Source organism: Acinonyx jubatus, chromosome C1 (assembly GCF_027475565.1).
Source record: "Acinonyx jubatus isolate Ajub_Pintada_27869175 chromosome C1, VMU_Ajub_asm_v1.0, whole genome shotgun sequence".
Taxonomy (NCBI): Eukaryota; Metazoa; Chordata; class Mammalia; order Carnivora; family Felidae; genus Acinonyx; species Acinonyx jubatus.
Window position 1 is genome coordinate 96,918,513 of NC_069381.1, and position 25,817 is coordinate 96,944,329.

General features: G+C 44.5%; 1 long non-coding RNA gene across 1 annotated transcript in view; it reads left to right on the forward strand.

Annotated features, from left to right (window-relative positions):
- Nucleotides 1-6,978, forward strand: part of LOC113599175 (uncharacterized) — a 44,644-nt gene extending 37,666 nt beyond the window's left edge. Inside the window, exon 3 of the long non-coding RNA XR_003419887.2 lies at nt 3,523-6,978. This is a non-coding gene — a long non-coding RNA (uncharacterized LOC113599175). The remainder of the gene's footprint in view (nt 1-3,522) is intronic.
- The last annotated feature ends 18,839 nt before the right edge of the window (nt 6,979-25,817 follow it).

Below are 25,817 nucleotides of genomic sequence, written 5' to 3' on the forward strand. Positions count from 1 at the left end.
ATTTTGCCTTCACCAAAGCTGTCAACAAAAGGGCCTGTGAGGCAAGGGCAGACTCCTTCTGAAGGTGGTGCCTGTATTTTCCCTTGCGCTTTTCTAGAAGGCTTTTCAGGTTGAGTAGAGCAGACAGCCCTTGACTGAAAGAGGCCTATGTTGTACTGGATACTTTTGCAAATGTTTGTTCCTTTGGTCCTAAAACAACCCTTCCTGGTAGACACCACCAGTGACCCCACTTCCCAGACGGAGAAGCAACTTGCTCAGTAAGTGACAGATGATTCTGGTTCTGTGCGGCTCAGTGAGTGTTCTTTACTCTCCTTATGACTACTCATTCGTTTTATCACTTGACAAATTCATGAGAGGAGTTTAATGAAAGATTACCCTGAACCACATCCATGCCTGTCGGTTTACACTTGTGACTTGCCAGCCCGATCTCTACCTGAAATTCTGGGCTCATTTCCAACTGCCGACTCAACATCGCCATTGGACATCTAGTAGGCCTCTCCAACCTGACCAGGACAAAACAGATCTTTTTAAGTTTTGCCTCAAAATCTGCTATGCCTGTAGCTGTGTTCATTTCTGTAAATGGTCTCAGCATTCATCCACTAATGCAAGCCAACGTCTTATCCGTCAGAAGCTTGCTGAAAAATATAGCAAAATCAGTCCCCACTTCTTTCTTTTCCACTGCCACTGGCCAAATTCTTCTTCTGTCTCTCACCTAGATTATAGCAGTAGTCTGTTTGCTGGAAGTCTCTTGCTTTCAACCTCCTTCTCCATTGCTCGTACGCAAATCAGACATGCAGTGTCTTACCTAAAGCTCTTCAATGGCTTTTAGATTAATACCCAAACTCCTCCAGGGCTTCCTTATCTGACCCTCATCTCACACCGTTTTCCCATCACCTACTATGCTCCAGTTACTGTGGCATCCTCTCTGTTTCTTGAACATGAGTCAGGGCACTTGAGCCTCCCCGTGGCCCCTCATTGCCACATGTCTGGCTCCTGCTTGTCATTCAGATCTCAACTTAAATGTCACTTCCTCAGAGAGCTCTTTCCTGAACACCCAACTTGAAGAAACCATCATCTAGTATATCACCCTTTCTTTTTTTTTTTAATGTTTATTTATTTATTTTGAGAGAGAGAGAGAAAGCATGAGAGCGAGCGTGTGCAGGGGAAGAGAGAGGGGGGTGAGAAAATCCCAAGCAGGCTCTATGATGTCAGCACAGCTCAGTCCCACAAACTGTGAGGTCATGACCTGAGCCAAAATCGAGTCGGCTGCTCAACCAACTTCAGGCACCCCACATAACCCTTTTGAAATGTCTCTTTGTAGTACCTATTACTACCTGGTTGTATTCATATGCTTGTGTGTTTACCTCCCCCCAAAAATGTAGATCTGAACTGGTCTTTCTTGTTTATCTCTGAAACCCAGAACAGTTGTTCTCAACACCTAGAATAATGCCTGGGATATAACACGCACATCATAAAAATTTGTTGGTTGAATGAATGAATGCTTTTGTAAGTAGTGGCAAAGGAAAGTTTCTGGATGCCCTCTATGACCCAGTCCTCAATGGCAGAGATGTATACTGCTTTGTATTATCTACGTCCAGATAAAAAGATGGCAATTCTAGAAACCAATACTGTATCTGAGGACATGAATGTAGTCATCGATGGTAGAATAACAACTGGGCCAAAGTTCTTTTTTTACGAGGCTACTTTCACATTTCTAATCCCACTCTGCCTCCTCAATGCCACAGGCTTGCTGGGTGAATAGTGAAGTTCTCTTTATCCTCCTCAAATAAAGCTGTTTCTTTATTCTTAACTCAAAAAATCCACTCACTTATTTAGTTTGCCATGCCTTCATCAAATATATATACTCAACGTTCAGTATTTGCAAGCCTTTGCTATGATAGTGGTAGAGGGTATGTATTTGTGATCTGAGCTTTCTGAGAAAAAAGGCACTGATTACAGCCTCTGGGAGGTTTCTGGCCAATCAGAAGAAACACTTGACCAAAGAGGTGAGGCAGGGGCTCAAAGACCCCACTGCCCCCATAATATCTCCCTCACTGTGTTTGTTTCCAGGAGTTATGTGGGTACTACTGTGTATGTATCCCCACAGGACTAGACGCATAGGACTTCTCCCCCATGGACCCCTAGCTTGACTACCTGGGATCTAGTTGTAATCCTACAATTGCTCACAGGTGAAGGCAAATAGAATAGTCTGGGCCAGTCTTATGATGAAGATGAATTAGACTCTGACCTTCGTGGTCACCTGTTTAATACTTCCCCCAGTGTCCTACCCTCCCCTCATCTTATATACCCTGAAGAAAGAAACTAAAGAATATATTTGGAGCAAAATTACCTGAGTGAGGTCTTTGTTGACTCCCTTATTTACATTTATAGCCTTGTCCCCACCCTGGCACTTCCTGCCCCTATCTCCAATCTACTTTTCTCCATAGCATTTAGTACTTTCTAACATACTAGGTAATATACTTCTTTCCTTATTAAAGGGTCACTCCAGTGAAAGGTAACCTCCTCTATGACAGTAGGGGTTTTGTCTGGTTTTCATACTTCCCTATCCCCAGTGCCTTTAAGAGTGTCTGGACATTATACATGCTTAATAATTATTTGTTGAATCTATTAGTCAATCAGATACTTTGAAATGTACAATTTTTTTTTGGCCTAGAAATTCTATTTCTAGGAATCCATTCTTCACAAATTGGCTTGAATGAATGAAAAGTGTGTGGACCATCTCTTATTATTTATGAGTGTGAAAAATAGGAAAAAACATAATCCTTTAGCATTAAGTGATTATATAGATTGTGGTATATCCATACAATAGAATGTTATGAAATAATTAAAATTCACTTCTTAGAAGAATCTTTAATAATGTGGGAAAATGTTAAGAATGATAGTCATTAGTATTTCCTGATTTGATTGCCAATTTACAAAATGACTATGTATATGTGCTTTGAAAAAGTAATGGAATAATGGAATAACAGTATCTGTGGGAGATAGGATTATCTCTGGTTGTTTGTGGGAGATAGGATTATCTCTGGTTGTTTGTGGGAGATAGGATTATCTCTGGTTGTTTGTGGGAGATAGGATTATCTCTGGTTGTTTGTGGGAGATAGGATTATCTCTGGTTGTTTGTGGGAGATAGGATTATCTCTGGTTGTTTGTGGGAGATAGGATTATCTCTGGTTGTTTGTAAGAAGCAGGATTACAGATTATTTTAATTTTCTTTTTTGTGCCTTCCCTGTGTTGAATTTTCTAAGAAGCAGGGAGGGAGAAGCTGGCAGCAGTGGTGGGATATTTCCCTTGAGCCTGGGGATTTGGGAGAAATGGCCTCCTCTTTAGTTACCTCCTGGTAACCACACCCTCAGATAAATCCCTCCCACACTGACCCTGGGTTAGCTCATGTGTCTCAATCTGGCCAATGGGACTTTAGCAAACATGAAACAGATGGGGGTTTGAAAGTCACTTGTGCATTGGCGTTCTATTGCCAATAGGAACTCTCCCTCTGTCATGCAGACAAATCTGGAGGATGAGATACTATGTGAAGAGAACCCTCAGCCATTCCAGCCATCCCATCTGACACCATAGACATATGAGTGAGATTCTAGACAGTGGCTGTTGAGCCACTAGTGAAATGTGGCTAGTATGAATTGAAATGTATTGTTGTTTTTTTAAGTTTTTATTTATTTATTTTGAGAGAGAGAAAGAGTATAAGACGGGGAGGAGCAGAGAGAGGGGGAGAGAGACTCCCAAGCAGGCCCCACACTGTCAGCGCAGAGCCCGATGCAGGGCTCGAACCCACGAACTACAAGATCATGACCTGGACTGAAACCAAGAGTTGGATGCTTAACTGACTGGGCCACCCAGGTGCCCCTGAATTGAAATGTATTGTAAGTGTAAAAATACATACTGGACTTTAAACACTTGTATGATGAAAGAATGTAAAATATTTCACTAAGAATTTTTATGTTAATTAGACATTGAAATAATAGTATTTTGGACATATTGTGTTAACTTAAAATAAACTTCACTTGTTTCTTTTAGGTTTTTTAAATGTGGCTACTAGAAATTTCAAATTTCAGATGTGGTTTGTATTACACTTCTATTGGATAGCTCTATTCTAGACTGTTTAGCCACAGACAAGCCATCCCAGACCAGAAGGACCAACAGGATTGGAGCAAATAAAATTGTTGTTGCTTTAAATCACTAAATTTTGTCATGTTCTGTTATGTAGCAAAAATGACCTGTTACCAGAAGTATACTGTACTTTATAGATCCTCCCAATTCAGCATCTTGGCCTTTATGGGAACGAGCCAGACCCCCAAGGAAGCTTGGAAAAAAAGCGGTCATTGTGAAGAACAATGACCAGTGATCTGGTGCTGGAACTGGGAACATCAGTGAAAAGGTTGCAGACTTTGGAGGGGCTGGAGACTGTTGAGAGATCTTCACCTTCTCAGATTCCCAGCCTGGAAGACACGCCTCCTCAGCCTGCAGCTCTGGAGAGCAAGGGCTTTTGGGAATCCTGGAGAGGCCCTTCCTCCCCTTTCCCACTCCTGTTCTCCTTTCCTATCTTCTCTGTGTGTGCTCTGCTGTCCTATCCCACAGAGCTCTGTGGGAAAAAAACACTACATCAACAACAACAAGATAATAAAGGGCATGTCAATGAGAGAACAGGAGGAGGGAGGGGAAAGGGTGATTTTGGCAGCAATAACCCATCATCTAGAGCCTCTGTGCTTCCCTCAACTCCCTCCTCCCTGAACCAGATGGGACTAGATGTCAGAGCTAGAGGAAGCCATAGAGATCGTCCAACCTAGCCCTCTTCCTCTTACAAATGAGTTAAGCTAAGGCTCAAAGATGTTAAATGACTTGCCTAGGGTCAACAGGAAATTAGTGGTGGCAGGTCTAGGGCCCGATTTCTCAACTTCTGGGCATAGCACCTCTTTGGAAGGCCAACCCTCTCATACCACTCTATTTACTGGCTTTTGCTTTCATCATTTGATGTCTTATGGATACTCTGGTTCTTGATGACTTGAGCACAGTATTAGAAAGTATTCATCCCAGGGACTTTGGCATCCATATGTGGGCATCTCTGCCCTCCCGGGTCAGTTCTTTGAGGAAGTCAGTTCCAATGACCTTTATCTCTGTTCCCTTTAGTTGCTCATCAGCCATATATTAGGTATAGTTGCTACACCATGGCTCAACTCAGAATTGCTTTTCTTCAAGAGTCCAGCCTCCTGTATGTCGAGTCTTCTCACTTGCCTGCTTCTGTGAAATGTTCTCTTAGGTTCCCTCTGTGCTGAGGTGATTTCCCCCCAGGGTGGAGGTGCTCAGCACTTCCTTCCAGGAGCTTGCCACCCTTCCTTGGAACAGAAGAATGCTCAACTGGAAGGCTGCTTACTGTTGACAAAGCAGCCTGCAAGAAGACATTGAAACCAATAACCGAAAAAGGATCTGGATAAAGGATGAAATCTGTCTGGTATCTGGAACCTTGTTACCATCATGCTAAGCATCCTGATTTTCTGAAAAGATTTTTGACTTTTCATCCAGGTGTTTAAAGTCAGGAAGACACATCCAATGCTGTATAACTACAAAGCTGATTGCCATCTCAGTATCAGAAGGCACAAATAACAGTGTGGTTCAATCCAGGGAAATCAGCCATAATGACTTTCATGGGCCTAAGGAGCTGGCCTTTGGATTCTTTCTGGTCCACCTGACAAACACTCAAGGTGGCTGTCTCGGTCCATTCTGGTAGCTATAACACAAATACCACAGGCTCGGAAGCTTAGAAATCACAGGAATCCACTTCTCACAGTTCTGCAGGGTGCAAGTACAAGATCAGGGTGCCAGCACGGTCAGGTTCTGGGGGAATGTCTCTTACGGACTGCAGGTTGCCCACGCCTTGCTGTGCCCTCACATGGTGGAAGGTGCAAGGGCTCTCTCTGGAGTCTCCTTTACAAGGGCATGGATCCCATTCATGACCTCACAGCTCTCATGACCTAGTCATGTCTCAGAGGTCACAGCTCCTAGCACCATCGCCTTGGGTGTTTCAACATAGGATATCAACATATGAATTTTGGGGGGACATAAACACTCACACCATGGCAGTGAGACAGGAGAGAAAAGCTCCACGAAGTGATGTGAGAGTGGAAAGGAGAAAAGCATGTGATGCTATCCAGGAACCATCTAAGGAAACAACTCTTCTGAGGCAGATTGAGAATTTTAAAACAACACTCTCCCACCCAACTGCCCCATGACATCTGTTAACACAAGAGGCAGAGCTATTTCCTGGAAAGGCTCCTTGTGTTTACAAGGGTGAGACCCTCTTGATGTTTTCGTAACTTTAATTAAAGAGCTGAGGGATGGATTTATATCCTCAGCAGTTCCCATGGGGGAACACACAGGCTGGTTGTACACAATGCAGCACATTCAAATAAAAAAGAGAAAAAGTCAATCAATTATCCAGATGTTTTTGCATTTTACATGAATGTAGCCACAGTGGGGCTTTGGTCCTTGATAATAATGGATTATTCTTGCAAAATGGTGGAGAAAAATGTTCTTGAAAGGAAGGAAAAGGGTGTTTTCCCAGTACTCTTTTGCATTTTCTTTTCCTTTGTGAGTTTAACAATATCAAGCAGAACATGGAGACAGAGGAGACATGACAGAAAGAAGCCTAAGACATGCCCCTCCCTTCAGACTGCAGTGGGTGCTTCTGGTTGGAATAGAGCAGCCTTGAAGTGGCGGGTAAGGGGGTGGAACATCTCTTAAACAGAGTCTGCCATTCTGTAGTGTGCAGAATACCACACAGTAGGTGTGTGCTCACAAAGTGTTAATGGTGGGGCGCCTTGGTGACTGTCGGTTAAGCGTCTGACTCTTGATTTTGGTGGTTGTCATGGCTCGTGGGTTCGAGCTGGCGCTGGGCTCTGCGCTGACAGCAGGAAGTCTGCTTGGGATTCTCTCTCTCTCTCTCTCTCTCTCTCTGCCCCTCCCCCACTCTCTCTCGAAATGGATAAACTTTCTTTCTAAAAAAGGAAGTGTTAATGGCATTCAACATGAGTTTCTGTTTCTCATATAGTTCTTTGATCTTTCTCTGAAATCTGAATTAGAAATGTAGTTCTTTTGGGGCGCCTGGGTGGCTCCATCAGTTAAGCTTCTGACTTCAGCTCAGGTCATGATCTCGTGGTTCGTGAGTTCGAGCCCCGTGTCGGGCTCTGTGCTGACAGCTCGGAGCCTGGAGCCTGCTTCGGATTCTGTCTCTCTCTCTCTCTCTCTCTCTCTCTCTCTCTCTGCCCCTCCCCTGCTCCCACTCTGTGTCTCTCTCTCAAAAATAAATAATAAACATTAAAAAAATAAATCTAGTTCTTTGGCTCAAGGAAAAGGTTCTGAGACATTAGTGTGCCTAAGAATTGTCCTAGAAATTTAGATGTTAAATTACAGGTTTCTGGGCCAGTCTCAAATATTCAGATTCAGTAAGTCTAGGGTGGAGCTTTTTAAGAATCTGCTCTATGAAGAAGCACCCCGATGGTTCTAGCATGTCTTTGCCTTGAGAAATAATTAAGGCATTGCCTATTCCAGCTGTTCTCTTCAAAAAGGGCACACACAGGCTGACAGAGCAATTGTCCGGTCAGTGTGGGAACTAGGTTCCGGAACACTCTGATCAAGTCCCAACTCCCCATCTTTCTAGCTCTGTAACTTTGGGCCGGACAATTCAAGTCGAAGAACCTCATCGAGTTTCCTCATCCACAAAACGGAGAAGAAAATCTCAGCCCTACCTAACTGAGGAGCCAATATCAAAAACATCACCAGGTGAAATAACAAATGTAAACGTTTTGAAAAGTGTCCATCACTTGGAAAAGTTATTTCATTGTGTACGTATGTAAAGCCTTGTCATTGTTATTTTCCATTAACAGCCATTAACGCATCCATCTGAGATTGTTCGAGAAATTGTGTGACGGGGCAAGAGGCCAACTGGGGCACCGGGGCTGCTCAGGAAGGGGGCACGTGGGTTGTGCTGCTCCTAGGCTGCCAGGAAAGCTCAGGGAGTACCAAGGTGGGGAGAGAGGCAGGCAAAGTGTGTGTGTGTTGTTGTGTGGTGGAGGGGATGTTGAGTGTTGGAGACAAACTTAACTAACGCAAAGCTACAGTTTTGTATCGGGTTTCAGGTTACTGGACACGCATAACATGCTTGGCGGGGTCCGGGGCGGGGAGGGGGTAGTTCTCTGGTTTTTTTCCCCAAGATTTTTGAATAAGCCTTGAGAGTCACACATAGTAGAGTATAGGAGGATAGCTTTTCATGGAAAAATAAATAACGAAACGGAACATTATGGAAATAGTATGGGAAAAGAATCAACTTTAACATAAAACTTAAAGAATGTGTTCCAACTAGCCACAGAGGGCCTCTCACCTTCTGGATATTCTCACTCTCTTTTTGGACAATGGGAATGGCCAGCTATCTTCCTATCCCCGAGGCTGGTTTCAAAATAGCCGCTTCTCTTGGGAATTCAAACCAAAAAAGAAGCCTGCCTGCCTTCCAGGAACCGGGAATGGAACTACGTGCGTGCGCTTCATCTCGCACAACGTGGATGGCTGTGTCTCTACCTCCCCCGCCAGTCTGTGATCAGCAAACGTGCGATTAGGGAAATTATGCCTGTCCCCTCCTTGGCACAGACCATCAGAGACTCCAAGCTGTGCGTCTTCAGGGAAGGGGAGATGGTACAGGGTGGAGAGGGGACCAGAGCCACTGGCAAGAGGAGCCCCCAGCCCGAGGTCAGAATGGGTCAGCCTCTGGGTCCAGTAGATTCCATCTCGACAGGTTAGACTCACTTCACTCTGAATGGAGACAGCACCTGCGGTCCCCGCCCGCACCGTCTCTCGGCACACAGACTGGAGTTTGCACGGCAGCTTGGTGTGGCACCAGGGATCACCGAGGGCATCCACCCTCACCGGGTGGGAGGTGGCAAAGGGTTTAAAAGTCAACAGAGAGGGAGACGGGAAGTGAAGAGGAACCTATCTCCCATTTAAAGTTTTTTGCAGAAGGCAAACAAATGGAGATTGGATTATCAGCTCGGAATTCGGCCTGGAACAGTGGAACGTTGAAGGGACGAGGTCCAACCTTGCCTGCAGAGGCCCGGGGAGGCCTTTTGTGGTCAGGCCTGGGCTGCTGGGCGGGAGAGGATGCTACTTTGCTAGTGAGGCCCCCGTGAAGTCTCTGGTGCATCCTGAGCTTGGAGAACGGACGGCGCCATGCAAATGCGGGGCTGTTTTCACATCCTTAACACGTCCCAGATTTGTGCTGCCGAAGGCCAGGTCCAGTTGTGTGAAATTCCTGCTGGTTTTCCTTTTTGAACAGAGCCCCGAGTGAGATGTCAGACCTGCTTCTTTAAGCAGGATAATAGAATATGCCACAGTGCAGTTGACTTCTAGAGGAACAGTGAAGCAGATAATCCCTAGCTCTGGAAAAATCCCCAAATCACATATAATTCTTTTGGAGAGAGAAAGAGAGAGAGAGGGAGAGAGAGAGTGTGTGTGTGTATGGGGGGGGGGGGCAAGAAGAACATATTTAACTGTATCATGCTTGCTTTCGTTGATATTAAAATGCATAAGCACACCCTAGTCCTCGCTGACTAATGACAGGTGTCGGAACACTCTGCAGCGTTTGTGGGCACAGGAGGCCGTCACCGTGCAATGGCAAATGGGGTGGAGCATTTGTGAAATAATGAAGTCACATGTGTGTAATGAGGTGTTTACTGCCCTTGAGTATTCTCTTTAAATTGCACATGATGTAAACTCTCGGTTAAGCTTCTGTTCCTCTTAACTCGGCGATCTAGGAGTGGAGCGGGCTTTCTTGTATGTGCGAAGTCGGTTCTCGAGCCCCTGAGGATGAGCCTTGTCCCGGAGGTGGCTGGCGATTAGAATGATTCGTTTGTGGATGTGCTCCTGGGAAGGGAACCTTCCAGGGGGAAAAGCACAGGCGGACTTGGGAGAACTTTGGCAGAAGTCCCCCCGCCTCCCTCACAGCAGCACATGTTTTATGAGCCTTGACTTGAGAGCCGTGCTTTGACACCCCTTGAGACGGCATGCTCCAATTTTCCAGACACCTGAAGGCGAGAAGTCCTTTCGTTCTGACTTTGTTTCTGATGTTAACTTTACCCCTTCTGGTTGAGTAGAACATTGAATTCCCTGGCCTATTAGAATGTCTACACCTTGCTTACTTGGGTTCTTTTCAAGTGTAGCTTCACGTCCCATGCCCTACTTGACACAGCCTTTTGAAAATTTCTGGAGACGTAAACTGGAGTCTCCCCTAAATTTTCCCATAGACCAATCAGCCCATTCACCACCTCAGCTGGTTATATTTCTGGAGTACCTGCTTTACTTTCTCTGTGGGGCAAGGAGGACACAAAGTCCTCCCGGCTGTGTCCCCCCAAAGGTTGTGATCTCATGAGCAGGGTGATACCTTTAGCAGATATACAAATAATGGCTTTTGAAAAATGCCATAATGTGCTGTGGTCAGAGGGGGAAGGTTAGCTAGGGCTGGATTTCCCCAAGGCAAGAGTGAGCTTCCCCACTCAGGTAGAAAGCCTTCAGGGAAGACTTAGGAAGCTATCACACCTTCTGGCTATTCCACAGTCACCAGCAAACAGAATTGGGTGAGTTTTAAAGATTTATCCTTGGTAACAGCACCCCGAGTGTAAGTCTCCAAGATCTTAGTGACCCTGGGAAGGTTGTTAGACTTTCCAAAGGGTCACCAATGGGATTCTTTGTCTCCTCATGGTGGAGGGGAAAGTGGCATGGAACAGATCTGAATCCTTACTCTGTTTATATTTATATTTGTCTTCTATAAAATGAGGATATTACCTACGTGCAGAGTTGCTGTGAAGGTTAACCCGTGTAACTAACTGCCCAAATACAATGGCTCATTGTAGAATCTCAGTTGGTAGCAGCTATTATAACTTTGGTTCAATCCTAAACTCTCGAGACAGATAACGTCTTTGAGACCAGTCACAGAATTCAGCTGGAAACTATTGAGGAATTTCGGCAGTAGAAACAAATGAATTGTACCATTTTATCACTTAATAGCTCTGGGACTGAGAACACACATACTCTCTCTAAGTCCCAACCTCCTCGTCCATAAGACATGCTTTATAGGTTTGTTGGAAGAATTGAAACAGTAATCATGAAAACGTTTTCCCCTTGAAATGTAAAGCCTCCAGATACGATTCGACTCAAATTTGTGCGGATAAATATGTGCGTTTAGCAAAGCTGGAGAAAAGTCAGGTGTCTCTTTGTGGGTCTGTAAGCAATTCCTGGGTTCAGGAGGACATGATTTCTTATTGAAGTCTTTCTTACTTAAACAGGAAAATTGAGACTGAGAGAAGTTATGACATGTGTGGCATGCCCCAAATTGTGACAAAGCCAAAGAGGAACTTGGTCTTCCCATCTGGTATTTTCTGTCAGACCAACTTTAAGAGCAGGTGATGGACGAGCATAACTGAAGGAGGATTTCCCACCCTGTCTGCTCCCGGCTCTCCCGAGCGAGGTTTCCTCTCATGCCCACAGAGTGTTCAACCCCATTCTGGCAAGATTGGGCAAATGGCTCCACTGTCTCCAAAGGCCGATGGTAAATGGAGTTTCAGGTAGTCGTAATGTTATGCCCAGAATTCGTGATCCCCAAAGACCACTAGGGAGCCGAGTCCGATGCAAAAGCAAAGAGCCTTTATTCGAGCTAGCTCGAGCTCAATCCCCTACCTGCACTGGCGCAGCGGTGAGATACCAGGGAAAGAGAGCGAGTTTCAAAAGGACAAAGGTTTTATTGGGGCCTAGGGGCAGTTGGTGAGGTAATGGCTGTGGCCTCAGCCGATTGGCTGGGGAAGGGTCCTGGGGAAGGGTCCGAGTCCAGTTAGGCAGGTGAGGGGGGGTTACTCAAGGGGAGGAGGTGTGATCAAGGTGAAGGACACAGAACAAGATGGAGTCGGCTGGCGTAGGCCCGCCCTTTCAGTAGGGATTGATTTTAGTCTCAGGTACTGTAAAGGAAATACTTTTAAGGCTCTTCTAAAAATAAAATTCCTCTGACGAGATGTTTGGCCTGTGGCTGATGTGTTTGGAAACCTGTTTTCTGTAAAACTCAACCTCATTAATCTACTTGCAAATCCAGAAAGACAGCTTTCAGTGCACACATCAGGGCTTGCCCCAAACCTTCCATGCGGAGAAATGAACCTCAGGCTCAAGGTGCCTCTATCTTCTTTTCCCCCCAAACAGTTCAGGAACTGAGCATTTGGGTGTCACTGTCAGCCACACCTCAGCTCTGGAAGCCAGCACTCAGGGCCCAGGCTCTTCTAGGGAGGCCATTTTCTCTCCCTGAGTCTTAGCACTTCCCATCCCCGATGCCATAGGGGACCTTGGAAGGGGCTGAAAGCTGTCACCCTCTTACAAATCAGGGGGAGTCTCTCCTCTCCAAGAAAGGCTTTTGTATCTTTCTGGCTCCTAGCTATTTCCACAGTTCCTGAAGAATCAGCCTCTGACATTCCAATTAGTCATTCATCAAAACTGTCAAATCTTATGAATCTCTTCCTCCCTTCCTCTGGCTGGCTTACTGTAGACAACACTCATCTTCAACAAGTTTTGAAATCATCAAAGACAGTGAAAAATACAAAGAATTCCATTCCAACCAACGTTGTAATTTACTGCTATGTAATTGGGGGAGTTGCCGTTTCGTAAATGGAGGTGACTGTCTCCAAAGGAATTAAATAGTCAGGTGAACTCAAGGACCAGGACTTGGGTGCTCATGACCTCCAACTTTTCTTCTCTATTTTACAAGGTTGTTGATCCAGGTGGGGGAGGGTCGCAGTTTATGTGATATTCACAGGATAGAGATGCATGTTGTGAGTCTCCAGCAAAGTCCTAGCATGTCCTCAGTGTACCCAGGGTGAGTCCCACACGGAACAGACTGCCACCTTTCGTCAACTTTGCTCAAGACACGCTCCTTCAATACCGTGCCTTGACCTGATGTGATTTCCTGTAATAAAAGGATTAAAACCCATCCTTGTTGACCTACATATTCCACGTGCATATTAAGAGGGTCGTCCCAGTAGCAGCAGCTTGATGTTGGGAAATCTGAGCCTGGATCGTGTGCTGGGGGAGCTTTATGAGGCATTCCACGATGTCTAGGCTTTAATTTTGCTTCTATTTCAGTGTGACAAGATGTGTTCGACTGAGATGCCTTTGGGCTCTAGCCCTGGAATTTATGAAGAGAGAACACTGCAGGGTTATGGCATGGGCGAGACTGGAAGATGTCACCCACACACAGGGTTCAGCACAATAACACATGTTAGAAGAATAAACTAACACTGGAACAGTAAACACACACACACACACACACACACACACACACACACACACATACACACACAGCAAACCCAGTGTCAAATCCTGGACACCCTCCATTTGGTCCTCTTAGTCTTGTGGGGGTTGGGGAACAGTTTCATTAATACTGTCCTTTCTTTCTCCCTCTCTCACACATAGGACAATAAGGGAGGACAGGAGCCAGGAGCTACGTGTCTGGGCCCCTCTCAACCCTGCCTTCATTTCCACTTATTATTGGAAGTAATTTATCACTATTCTCTCCTCTCTCAGTCTCTCTCTTGAGCCTTCCCCTGAGCTGCCTCAAAGGTGGCAGATGACAGGCTGGTCTGGCCAGGAACAAAGACAGTTATCCTTGACTGCCACCTGTCTCTCTATGGGTGCCTGCCCTGTCTTGTTGCACTCCCTCTGTGTGTCTAATTTACACGGCAAGCCCTCTGGGCAGGGGCTTTTTTTTTCCTCTGCTCTCCTTTATGGTTATGGCTTATGTCTGATGTTGAATTGTTCTACCTCCACTCCCCTTCACTCTTAAAAAAAAAAAACAAAACCAACAGAAAAATCTTTAACATGTTTGACTGCTGTTAGATATACATAAAAAAATTTTTTTAAGGGTAAAATGAGACTTGGGAGGTGCTATGGTTGGAATGTCTATGTCCCCCTGAAATTTATATGCAGAAATCCTGCCCCCCAACGTGATGGTATGGGGCCTTTGGGAAGTGATTATTAGGTCATGAGGGTGGAGTCCTCATGAATAAGATTTGTGTCTGTATGAAAGAGGTCCAAGAGGGCTCCTTAACCCCTTCCACTATGTGAGGACACAGCAAGAATGTAACCATCTATGAATCAGAAAGGAGGCTGTCATCAGACATTGAATCTGCTGAAGACTTGATCTTGGGCTTCCAGCCTCCAGAACTATGAAAAATAGATTTCTGTTGTTTATAAGCCACCCAGTGTATGGTACTTTGTTATAACAGCTTGAACTAACTAAGACAGGAGGCTTTTTGTGGCCATTATTGGGTGTTTGGTGCAGCTGGTGATTGCCAGGGAGAAGACCTAAATTAGTCCTCAGCCTTACTGAGAATGATGACCTGAACACAGACCAGGACCAGGACCACTGATTGCTTTGCTCAGAACAGAGAAGACTTAAAAAAAAGAAAGAGAAGACTTTGTGATTTGGACCTTGAGGTCGGGAAGTTTTCTGGGGTAGAAAAACTGGCCTCATTGTCAGAGAAAAATACCTCTTGAGTACTTTTCAGAGTACTATGCTGAAGATTCCATACCAAATATAGGTCATTTAGGGTTAGACAAGGTCCAGGGCCTGGTGGAAGCTATTATATATTTCTTTAATCCATCCATCTATCCATCCATCCACTCATACAGATTTTAACTACAGAGATAATTTTAGAAGATAAACATGGTAACATGCTCCCAAACTGTCATCCACTTGCACATAAGTCATTGTAATGTGACTAGAAGACCAGAGGGCTACAGATGAAAGGGGAAGGACAATGATCTGGCTAGGAGAGGTCCACACAGCAGGTTTTCTGGAGGAGTGCTCGGGGTAGAAGAGAAGGGCTGCAGAGGAGGCGAAGCATGCTGTTTGGGAGGAAGGCCTCTAGAATGCTCGAAGGTGGAGTGAAGGGGCCGGTGGTCATGGCCTAGGGCCTGGAATGGGTGCTCAGTAATGAGGGCAGTAATGACAGTGGGGGGCAAGCTAGAAAAATAAAAAAGAATCATGGTAACCGTCAGGGTGCAGTTGGGAATCCGATGAAGAAGCCATGCAACATAGGCCTAGAGGCTCATTTAAGGAAGTGGAACAAGCAAGGAAATGGTCCTCAGTACAAGCAAGGATGAGCATTCCGTATCTGACGTCTGCCCTATGGTTGAGAGCCCATGCTCACAGCTCTGAGTCTGTGGTGGAGGAAACGGTCTGGTTGAGACACTGACAATGTGCAATGTGTTCATGCCCAAAGGGCCAGGGGCTGCTCCTATGGCACAATGAACGCATTGAGAGTCAACAGTTCTAGAGACTGGGAGCTCTAACAAGATGCCAAGGCCTAGAGAAGTAAGACTTGAGCACATGCCATGAAGGTGCAGAGAGCTGTGGTCTCAGACCTTGGAAACATCATCAAAAGAAGCCGTTCAGAGCAAAATGCATTCCATGTGTTGGCTCTGCCCATGTGTTTCTTGTCAACGAGGCTGATCTTCCTGGGTTCGGAGGGTTTCTGTTTGAAATTTTATGAGCCTTGGCTGGGAAGCAGCATTTACCCCTGAGCTGTGGGAGTTAATGGCTTCTTCTGGCAGCATGACTCTGGGGGCCTGGGGGAGTTCCCAAATGCCAGGCAGGGATAAACTTATAGCCCATATTTCAACTTAATATTGCACTTTATTTATAGGCAGCCAGGGACCAAAGGCTCTCCAGAGCTCTTCTTCAGCATCACCTCAGAATCTGATGTGGTGTATCTGGGTTCACAGGACCTTCCTTGGGTCAGCGCTTAGAGTGAAGGGCAGCACTTTTATGGGGAAGATGCCCAAGGTCAGTGCCAGTGCCAAATAGGGACATCAACCTACATCCAGAGCAGAGGCTGTATTTGCTCCTTAGTCTTCCATTGACACTAATGGAACACTAATAACACTAGTTATTGACACACCACTGTCTACTTAATTTAACTCAACCAACATTTATGGGGCAAAGACTGGGAGTGGATCTTGTATCGGGTGCCATGATGAATACAAAGGGACAACACTGGGCTGGGAAATCCAGAGGATGATGGTTCATGCTCTGCCCTTCTGTAATTTATCAAGTTTTGTCCCTGTGACAAATCATTGCCCTTCTCTGGGCCGCTGTTTCTGCATTTTACAAATGAGAAGTTTGGATCAATTAGCACGAATCCAGAAGAAATTCAAAGTAATGGAAAGATTCTTAAAGTATTGATCTTTGGATGATCATTGAAGGAGACTTGTGGAATTTCTGCAAATATTGGTATTTTGTATGAGTGTCACTTAACTGCTTATGATCTATGGTAGAGTATCTACCTGGAATAGCCTAAGAAAACTCCTCACTGTTGCCCAACTTGGCTGTCTGGGACCCCTTGCCATCCTGTGTCTTCATGCCAGCCTGACATCTTATATGCTAATTTCCTACAGATAAGCTGCTGTTCACAGCAATGATCCCAGACCAGGTTATTTACCTGCACCATCCCAATATTCTTTCTGCCTGGGCCCGACTCTTGGCTCTACCTCCTCTTCACTGTCTTCTGTCCTCTGGACTTAGGGTTGTTCTTTGTTCTTCTTGGCTTGACTCTTAGCTTTCCCTCAAGGTCTTGGCTGGGACCCATGTGTGGACTCATCTCTTTTTCACTACCTCAGTTAGGATTTGAGTGCCCCATTTGATCCCCCGTGACTCCACTCCTGTTGCTAGGCAAAAAAAAAAAAAAAAAAAAAAAAAAAGAATGAAAATCAGGGGAATTGGAAACTCTTGAATGTAATACTCCTAGCTGGGAAGTAAGCACCTTACCAGAATTTTAGCCAAAAGTAATGTGTATAAAGGAAACTGTGGAAGATAAGCTAAAATATGACTCATTTCAGATTCCAACCATTGGTCTCAGTTTTATCTTTTGAGGTCACACATGAACAAGTTTAATTCCTTCCTCCTATGCCAGCTCTTCACATATTTCATTACAATTATCAAGCCCTTAACCTTCTGTGATCACCTCACACCCCTGCCAAGTCAGCTCTTCTCCAGGCAAAGCATGTCAGTTTTTCCAACATTCCTTGGATATTATGGTTTTGAGTATTTTTGCCAACCTAATTGCTCTGCCTAATCTTGTCCAACTGATCTCTATTTCTCTTCCTTTGAGGTGCCTGGAGCTACATGCTATACTCTAGATGGGCTCTGCAGTCCTTTGCTTCTCGAAGTGAATTCCACTCATCCCAGCTTCTGTGACATGACCTGGGGCCAGGGCTCGGGGCGGGGGGTCAGTTTGTTGCAGTCAGATATGTTTGGGAAATCCTGTGGAGTACCATAAAGTCTTGGAGATTTCAGAATGTGCTTCAGAGTACTGAAGGACCTGAGTAGTCCTCTTGATCCTTCCCTAACCTACTGTTTCGTAAACTAATTTGACCACAGAGCTGTTATCTATGCGTAGACACCCTACTGGTCCAAAGCCTTGGAGAGCACTGCTCAATTTTCACCCCTGCCACCTAAAATAATTTATTTTTCCTCTATCTGTCTTCCTCTCTTCCTCTTTCCCTCTTCTTTCCCTCCCTTCTCCCCTCCTTCTTTTCTTCCTTCTTCTATCATTCTGACTTATTGAGTTTCATACCAGTCAAAACACTTAGATATTTTTCAAATCCGTTGCTGATAAATCATGACCAACTCCTCCTACCCTCTTTCCTATATCTGGGCAATTGGTATGAAGCATAACTTGTGTATCTTAATTTAAGTCATTAATAAAAATATGGAACTTAACTAATATTTTTGGAAAAATTTAAGTGTAGGGCTGAGGACCACGTCCTTCCAATATGGTAATTCAATTAGTTATTAACTGTCTTGATTGTATTATCCAGCTAGTATATTTTGGCCTCCAGCCCTTGTTTTCATGCTTGGAGTCTATCTTGAAATGCTTGTCAAATGATTTACTGCAGTCGTATTCACTACCCAATCAGATTCCCTAATATACCCATATTCTAGATATGCAGTCTAGAATCAAACTGTCCTAGAAGGAGAGGAAATTGAGATGGAAGTGGATTCCATGCACAAGTTTAGAAACAGGTGAGCCTTGAATAGTGGGCAGATTTTAAACAAGCATAAGACATCAGGAAAGGGATGGTGAGAGGACCGGGGTAAGCATAAATAATGGACTGTAGGTATGTGTAGACAGGCTTGCAGCAGTGAAGATAAATTCAGCACACATTCATCCAGAGTTTTCTGTTGTGAGGCTTTATGCAGGGAACTGGCAGGAAGGGAGCTGAATGAGATGACTAAAGAAGTATCCAATGATTAGCTTTGTAATTACCACTTAAAGGATAAAATATGACAAGTGTTATGTAAAAGGAATGAACAAAGTAACATAGAACTTTTGCCCTTGGGGGAGTCAGGAAAGGCCCCCAAGCTAAGCATAAAGACTGGGCAGTCTCTGCCAGAGGGCTTCAGAATTCAAACAGATCCCACTGCTCACGAGTTGAGTGTGACTAAGGGGAGACAAAACTTGGTGACTGACATGTCATGGGGGCATGGAATGAGAAAAGACCCCTTCTGCAGACAGTATTGGAGGGAAGACATGGGTGGCAAGAGGGTCATAAAACAGGTGCAAAGGGGATGAGGGCCTGGGCCGGGGTTGTAGTCTCATAGGTAGAAAACCAAGAGCAAATGCGAATACTTTTCAGAAGAAAAATTAGCAGGATCTAATGATGTTGGAATCGGAATAAGGAAAAGAGTCAACAATGCTCGTAAAGCTTTCAGTCTGTGAGGCTGGAGGGAGGGCCATGTGGGGAGGGGAGGTAAGGAAGATGATGAGTTCAAGCACAGGGAGGGGGTTTTGCTGGTAAATGCCCGTGTTACCCATGAGTGGCTGAAAACCCTGAGATTAAACATTCTGAGTGTTTGGAGTTGGTCTAGGGCCAATTAAGGTTTTTATTTTGTTCCAAACATTTCTGGATGTGGTGAGATTAGTTCATGTCATTTATACGAGCCAGTCTCACAGAACAAACACATTTTTGTGTTTGTTGGACACAGGGCCGTGCAGGAAGTAATTCTGGTATATGTTGCCCTGGAGCCAGATGGCTCCACAGGGTCTTTTCTTTGGGGGTTTTCCACTGTGGGACTTTTCAAATGTTCAAACACTATGGCTTCTGTTCTGGGGCTGGTGTGTGTCTAAGACAAATCCATATGGATCCCTAGAACCTTCAAACTGGCTCCCTTCTGCTTTTCTCCACTGCTGCCTCTACCAGCCAGAATAATCCCAATCCATTCATTCATTGGTGGATTGCCTCTTTCTTTTGAATATGTTCTATCTGCTAGTTTCTTATTGATTCTTTTGGGAAGGAATAAAGTTTTATTTGCTCCTGATCATTCCTTGCTCCCATCTTCCCCAGAGCCTCACAGCACATTTCTTTGGTCTGTTTTCCTGCCAGTTTATATTTTCTGGATGAGGTAGGCACTAAGAGGAAACCTTCCTGGTGAGCTTATAGGGCCGTGATGACCATCCACTGTCACCCATCTTTCCACACTGCCATGTGTTCATCACCTCTCCACCCCTAAATATGCTTCAAGGTCTTAGAGGACCACAGAGGTGGTGGGATAGCGCAGCTCCGGTATGATGAGGAATTTGTGTGGGTCCCTTTGTCCCTTATCTCTTGTGAGAAGTGACTGGCTAGCTCTGTCCAGGCCAGTGCTCCTCCATAATGAGTAGAGCAGCATAAAGGGACCAGGTGACAAAGGGACACTGTGTGTGAGAATGGCAGAGAGTGGTCGCAGTGAATGTTTTTTAGCCAGAAAGGTACCTTAGAGCAGATGCTTTCCATTAAGGATCTCCGGTCCCTGTGTGCCCGCCCCCTCTCATAACTTCAGCCCTTCTCCCCACAGGGTCTCTGCCCCCCAGATCCTTCTCCTGAGACAAGCACTTTCGAACTCTTTGGGAGAACTAGTTGGACTCTATTTCACCCATTTCTTTTATATAGAGATACAATTTCTCTCTAATATGCCTTTAAAAGAGTAAACTTTCTTCTGCTGGGAGACTTGGAGTCTCAAGATTTATTTAAGAAAAGTTTATATACAATAGGCTGAATTTGTCAAACAAAAGAGCTTGGCTTTGCAGCAGACCTCACCATGAGTCGCCCAAATGATAATAGTTATAATCTAATAGTGCTAAGAGATCTTCGCACTATTTCATTTCTTACAAAGACCTCATGTGATAAGTGATTAGCCCCATTTTACACATCAGAAAAGATCAAAGAGATACGAAGGGATTGAATCACTTTCCAGAGGTCCCGCAGCTGGCAAGCGAAGGAGCCAGGATGCAAATCAGAACTGTGCCCCTTCAGGAAGGTGCCTGTAGCCTCCGCACTCTGGGGCAGCACCCTGTACACCTAAAACGTTCACACTGTCTTCCTAGGAATGCATTCTTGGGGTGAATGTCCCCCTTTTCTTCCCTTTCCCCTGAGGTTCTTAGCATTGGACCAGCTAATACCTCCTAGCTGTATTTCCCAGGCCCAGGTCTGGGACTCTGGTGGAAAGTTCGCAGATGATAAACTGTCGACAGTTATCCTGAGTTTCCCCGGACTTCTGGTCCTTTGCTCCTTCCAGTAAAGCTGGGACCTCAGGTTTGAATTAGTTCAGAGCTTCACAGAGAAAACGAGAGGCTGTACTTGCCCATCTAAGAGGTCATCAGGGTGAGTGTGGTTTTGAAGGAATTGCTTCTCCTAAGTGTAGCCTGGAGTTGCTTAGTTTCTTATGTGGCTCAGCAGACGGGGTTGGGCATGGGGAGGGGGCAAGGGGTGGGGCCACAGCTCTAGGCCAAACACCAGATTAGGCCTTTCTTAGCCCCAGAACACTGAAGGATTTGGGGATTCCTTGTGATTAATTAATATTAATAATTTAATTAATAATAAATAATTAAATCTCAAAGAAAGTAAGTAGGAACTAACCTGACTTAATGTTAGCTAGGGACACTATTCAATTCGGTGTTGTCCATTTAAATATTGTTGAATGTATGGCTTAGAGAAGAGGGACCTGTGGGCCTTTGTCCCAGCGGTGGGGACTACATGTGTAGGGATGCGAGAGGAAGGGGAAGTTGAAGTGTAGGGTCTGGGAAACAGGTTGAGCAGATGGATCTGGGAAGTCCTGATGGCATGGAGCCTGCAGTACCCTGTGGATTCCACCTGTGCCGACTCATGCTCCATGGGTGAGGACACTTCTCTCCCAGTGTACTAGGCCTGGAATGACCACCCTGGCTCACGCTCCTAGAACGCAGGCAGGCATGTTCGCTCCTTACGAGTCAACAAGGCCACCATTTCATTTTACACTTGAGGAATCCCTGGCTCCCAGAAGCAAGACCTTGTCCAAGGTCATCCAGCTAGTTAGGGGCAAAACAACAGCTAGAATCGACTTTCCAGATTTCCAAATTCATGAGCTCTTTCTTGGAATTTGGGTGAGGTCCTGTGGAATCTTAGAGCTCAGTTTTAGCATAGTGCACACTACTGGCACTGTGACCTTGGTCTTTGTCTGAACCCCTCTTTTATCATCTGTACAACGAAAATATTAGTACTATCGCGGTGGTGAGGGTTGCATAAACAGGTAAGAAAATCTACCTACCAGAGGTGCTTAATGAACCATCTTCTTCCCCACACAGATTGGCCTCCCTGTCCTGTGTGGGCTCAGTGTGGAAGAGGTGGCCGCTGAAGGACAGTTTCCTTTGGCATTGGCCCGGGGCCGAGCAATCGAGGTTCAGAAATCCTTGTCTAGCTTCACCCTGATGAGGCTGTGGCACTCTGGTGGTGTCAGCCTAGGCCCCAGGCACATGGGGCACCTCCTCCCTATGGACTACAAGGTCAATGCCATTGCCTTCTACTGTGACATCTTCTCCAAGGGGCTGGCCCTGGCTTGACCTCCTCTGAGCCCAGTGGACTTTGGGTCCTGGAAGGAAGGAGGACTTTTCTTTCTTTGTTTAAAATACATATAGAAGAAAATAAACTCACTTTATCCACCCGCCACACCCCCCAAAACCCATCTTTCCCAACTATTCCAAAGAAGGAAGGACAACCAGTGCTCTGATCTGTTGACCCAAAGATCCTAAACCCAGACTCTCTTAAGTCTTTCACTCCATTCAACTCTGACCAGTTGGTTGGCGTATTGAACCCTTAATAATAATTGGTGATAGTTATTACAACAATAATAGAAATGGTTAGCAGTTATTGTTTTATGGGAGGCTCTATGTCAAATACCCACATTATCTCATTAAGTCTTTACAGAAGTGTAATGAGGTAGGGTTATTATCCTCACGTGACAGAGGAAGAAACCGAGGCTTAGAAAAGTTATATAATTTTTTCACAGTTGTACAGCTAGCCAGTGGCTGAACATGGATTTGAATTTAGACTCCAGAAAGCCGATTGTGAGCCTGCCACCCTAGACTGGGTCCACCTGCCTTGGAATCACACCCTCCCCTTTGACCCCAGATCTGGAGCAAGTTGGCGGGCCCAGCAATGTCCACTGCCAGGAGGGACTTGTCTTCATCACTTCCACAGAGACTGCAACAGAAGCAAATAAAACATGAAGAAAAGGCTTCCCAGAGCACCCAGCCTCCCCTGGTGGGGCTGGCTGTTTTAAATCCTTCAGCACAACATGAAGGTCATAAAATAGGACGCTTGCAATTTCCTCCCTTCTGCGCTGGCTCTGGTGGCAAACAGAATTGATGGAGGAAGGGGACACCCTGGTAGGGTCTCCACTCCTTGCTCAGCAGGCCTGGGATGTTTCATTGGCTGTGCTGTAGTTGGGACTGAAATGGCATTTCCATCTCCGTTCAGAAACTTGAGGAGTGGTGCCCAGCAGAGAATATCAACCACCACTAACATTTTCTTGAGTTTTTTAATTTACAGAACATTTGTACTTTATACCTTGTACCTGTATCTCCTGATTATTTTCCAAATTTCCTGAGCCAAGTCTGTGAGTCCTTTTGACCTTGAGTATCGAAGTTGCAATAAAAGGCTAGGGATTTAATCAAGAAAGTTGTCAAATTAGTTTGGCCCTTTTGCCCTTGAAAGAGCTCTGCATTAAGAGTCAGAAGAAATCGATTCTGAACCTTAGTTTTCTCATGTGTAAAAAAAGAACACTGATCTTACCTGCTGTACATGGATATTGTGAATATCTAATGAAATGTAAGTAAGTAGGTGTTAGAAGCCCTAAAGTCTCCAAACCAGGTAAATTAGAGGGAATTTATTATCGCTACTACAAGCATTATAATCGAATTATAAATGCATACATATAGCTCCTTTTGTTAAATTTTTTTTTAACATTTATTTATTTTGGGGAGACAGAGCATGAGCAGGGGAGGGGCAGAGAGAGAGCGAAACACAGACTCCAAAGCAGGCTCCAGGCTCCAAACTGTCAGCACAGAGACCGATGAAGGGCTCGAACTCACGAATCGCGAGATCATGACCTGAGCAGAAGTCGGACGCTCAACCGACTGAGCCACCCAGGCGCCCCTAGCTTCTTATTTACACACTGCAGATATTTCATTGTTCATCCCTGAAATTTATTGATCTTTTTAAAAGAATTGCAATCAATGAACTTCTCTTAATTTTTCAATGCATGAGCTTTAAAAAAAAAACACAATACTTCATTGTTTAGAGCAGTTTCGGGTTTACAACAAAATTGGGAGGAAGGTACAGAGATTTCCCGCACATCCTCCACCCCCACACATGCATAACCTCCCTTATGATCAACATCACTTCTCAGGATGTTACATTTTTACCAAGGATGAACATATATTGACACATCATAATCACCCAGTTTACCTTAGGCTTCACTATTGGCGTTCTACTTTTTATGGGTTTGGACTAGTGCAAAAGAACATAGACCCATCATTATAATACTCTGCAGAGTATTTTCACTGTCCTAAAAATCCTCTGTGCTCTGCCTATTCATCCCTCCCTCACCTCCTGCACCCCTGGAAACCACTGATCTTTTTATTGTGTCCATAGTTGTGGTTTTCCAGAATGTCAAAAATATCATCTAGGTGGCTGTGTCCTTTCGCATCCTCGCCAGCAATTTCTGTGGCTCCACATCCCCACCAGCATTTGGTGCTGTCAGTGTTCTGGATTTTGGCCCTTCTAATGGGTGTGCAGTGGCATCTTGCTGTTTTAATTTGTATTTTCCTGATGACATGATGTGGAGCCTCTCTTCATATGCTTTATTTGCCACGTGTACATCTTCTGTGGTGAGGTGTCTGTTTGTTAAAGTCTTTGGCCTATTTTTTTTTTTTAAGTGAGTTGTTCTTTTTTTTTTACTGTTGAGTTTGAAGCGTTCTTTGCATATTTGGGATAATAGTTCTCTATCAGATGTGTGTTTTGCAAATATGTTCTCCCAGTCTGTGGCTTGTCTCCTCATTCTCCTGATATTGTCTTTGCCAGGGAAGAAGTTTTTCATTTTACAAAGTCTCACTTATCAATTATCTCTTTCATGGATTGTGCCTTTGGTGTTGTATCTAAAAAGTCATCACCATATCCAAGGTTTTCTCCTATGTTATCTTCTAGAAGTTTTATAGTTTTGCGTTATAGCCACAGGTCTCTGATCCGTTTTGAATTAATTTTTGTGAAGGGTGTAAGGTCTATGTTTAGATTCATCTTTTTGATCCAGTTGTTCCAGGACCATCTGTTGAAGAGACCATCTTTGCTCCATTTTATTGTCTTGCTCCTTTGTCGAACGTCATTTGACTGTATTTATGGGGGTGTATTCCTGGGCTCTCTATTAGGTTCCATTGATCTAGTTATCCGTTCTTTTGTCAACACCACACTGTCTTGATTACTGTAGCTTTACCGTAAGTACTGAAGTCAGGTAGTATTAGCCCACAATTTTATTCTTCTTCAATATTGCATTGGTTCTTCTGGTCTTTTGCCTCTCCATATAAACTTAACAATAAATTTGTCAATATCCATAAAATAACTTGTTAGGGTTTTAACTGGGATTGCACTGAATCTGTAGATCAAGTTGGGAGGAACTGACACCTTGACAATATTGTCTTTCTATCCAGGAACATAGGATATCCCTCCATTTATTTAATTCTTCTTTGATTTCTTTATCCCTTTTCTGATATAACAACTAGGATCAGTAATATTCATTTAGCAATAAATCATGAATTGTTTCATGAGAACTCCACTATTATTTTGAGCTCTTATTATCATGTGGCATTTTATGTGATAATAATTCCTTGTCTTCTAATTATACTGTAAATGCCACGGTAGTGGCAAACAAATTTTAGAAAGTTTTGGTATACTGCCCAGGGCCACATGTGGCTCACCTAAGTTAGAATTCTCTACGAGTGGCAGCTTGACCAAGCTACCCTTTCCCAACAATAAGGGTTTCGCTGCAAATGTCAGTGGGATCCGTTTCAAATAGTTCTTAACATCCCTCTCCCCCAAATTCTTTAATGTTGACTTTCAGTAAGGGCAATAATAAGATGGTTGATAGAAACTGAAACTATACTATAGAGTGAACTAGATAGAATTTATTAAACAGTTCATTTAAGAGCATGGTGAGTGCATGCGTGTGTACCCCAAAACACATACATGCTAAATTAAAAAAAAAAAAACAACAACAGGTAGTATAGTTCTGGTTCTGCTGCTTATTTAAAAAAAAAAAAAAAATCCTTGCTCTGTAGAACACCAGTGAACTACTGAGCCAGAAATGATTAAGGAGCATTTTTTTGTGGATTCTCGTTTTGGGCCGCTACCTCTGTTCTTTT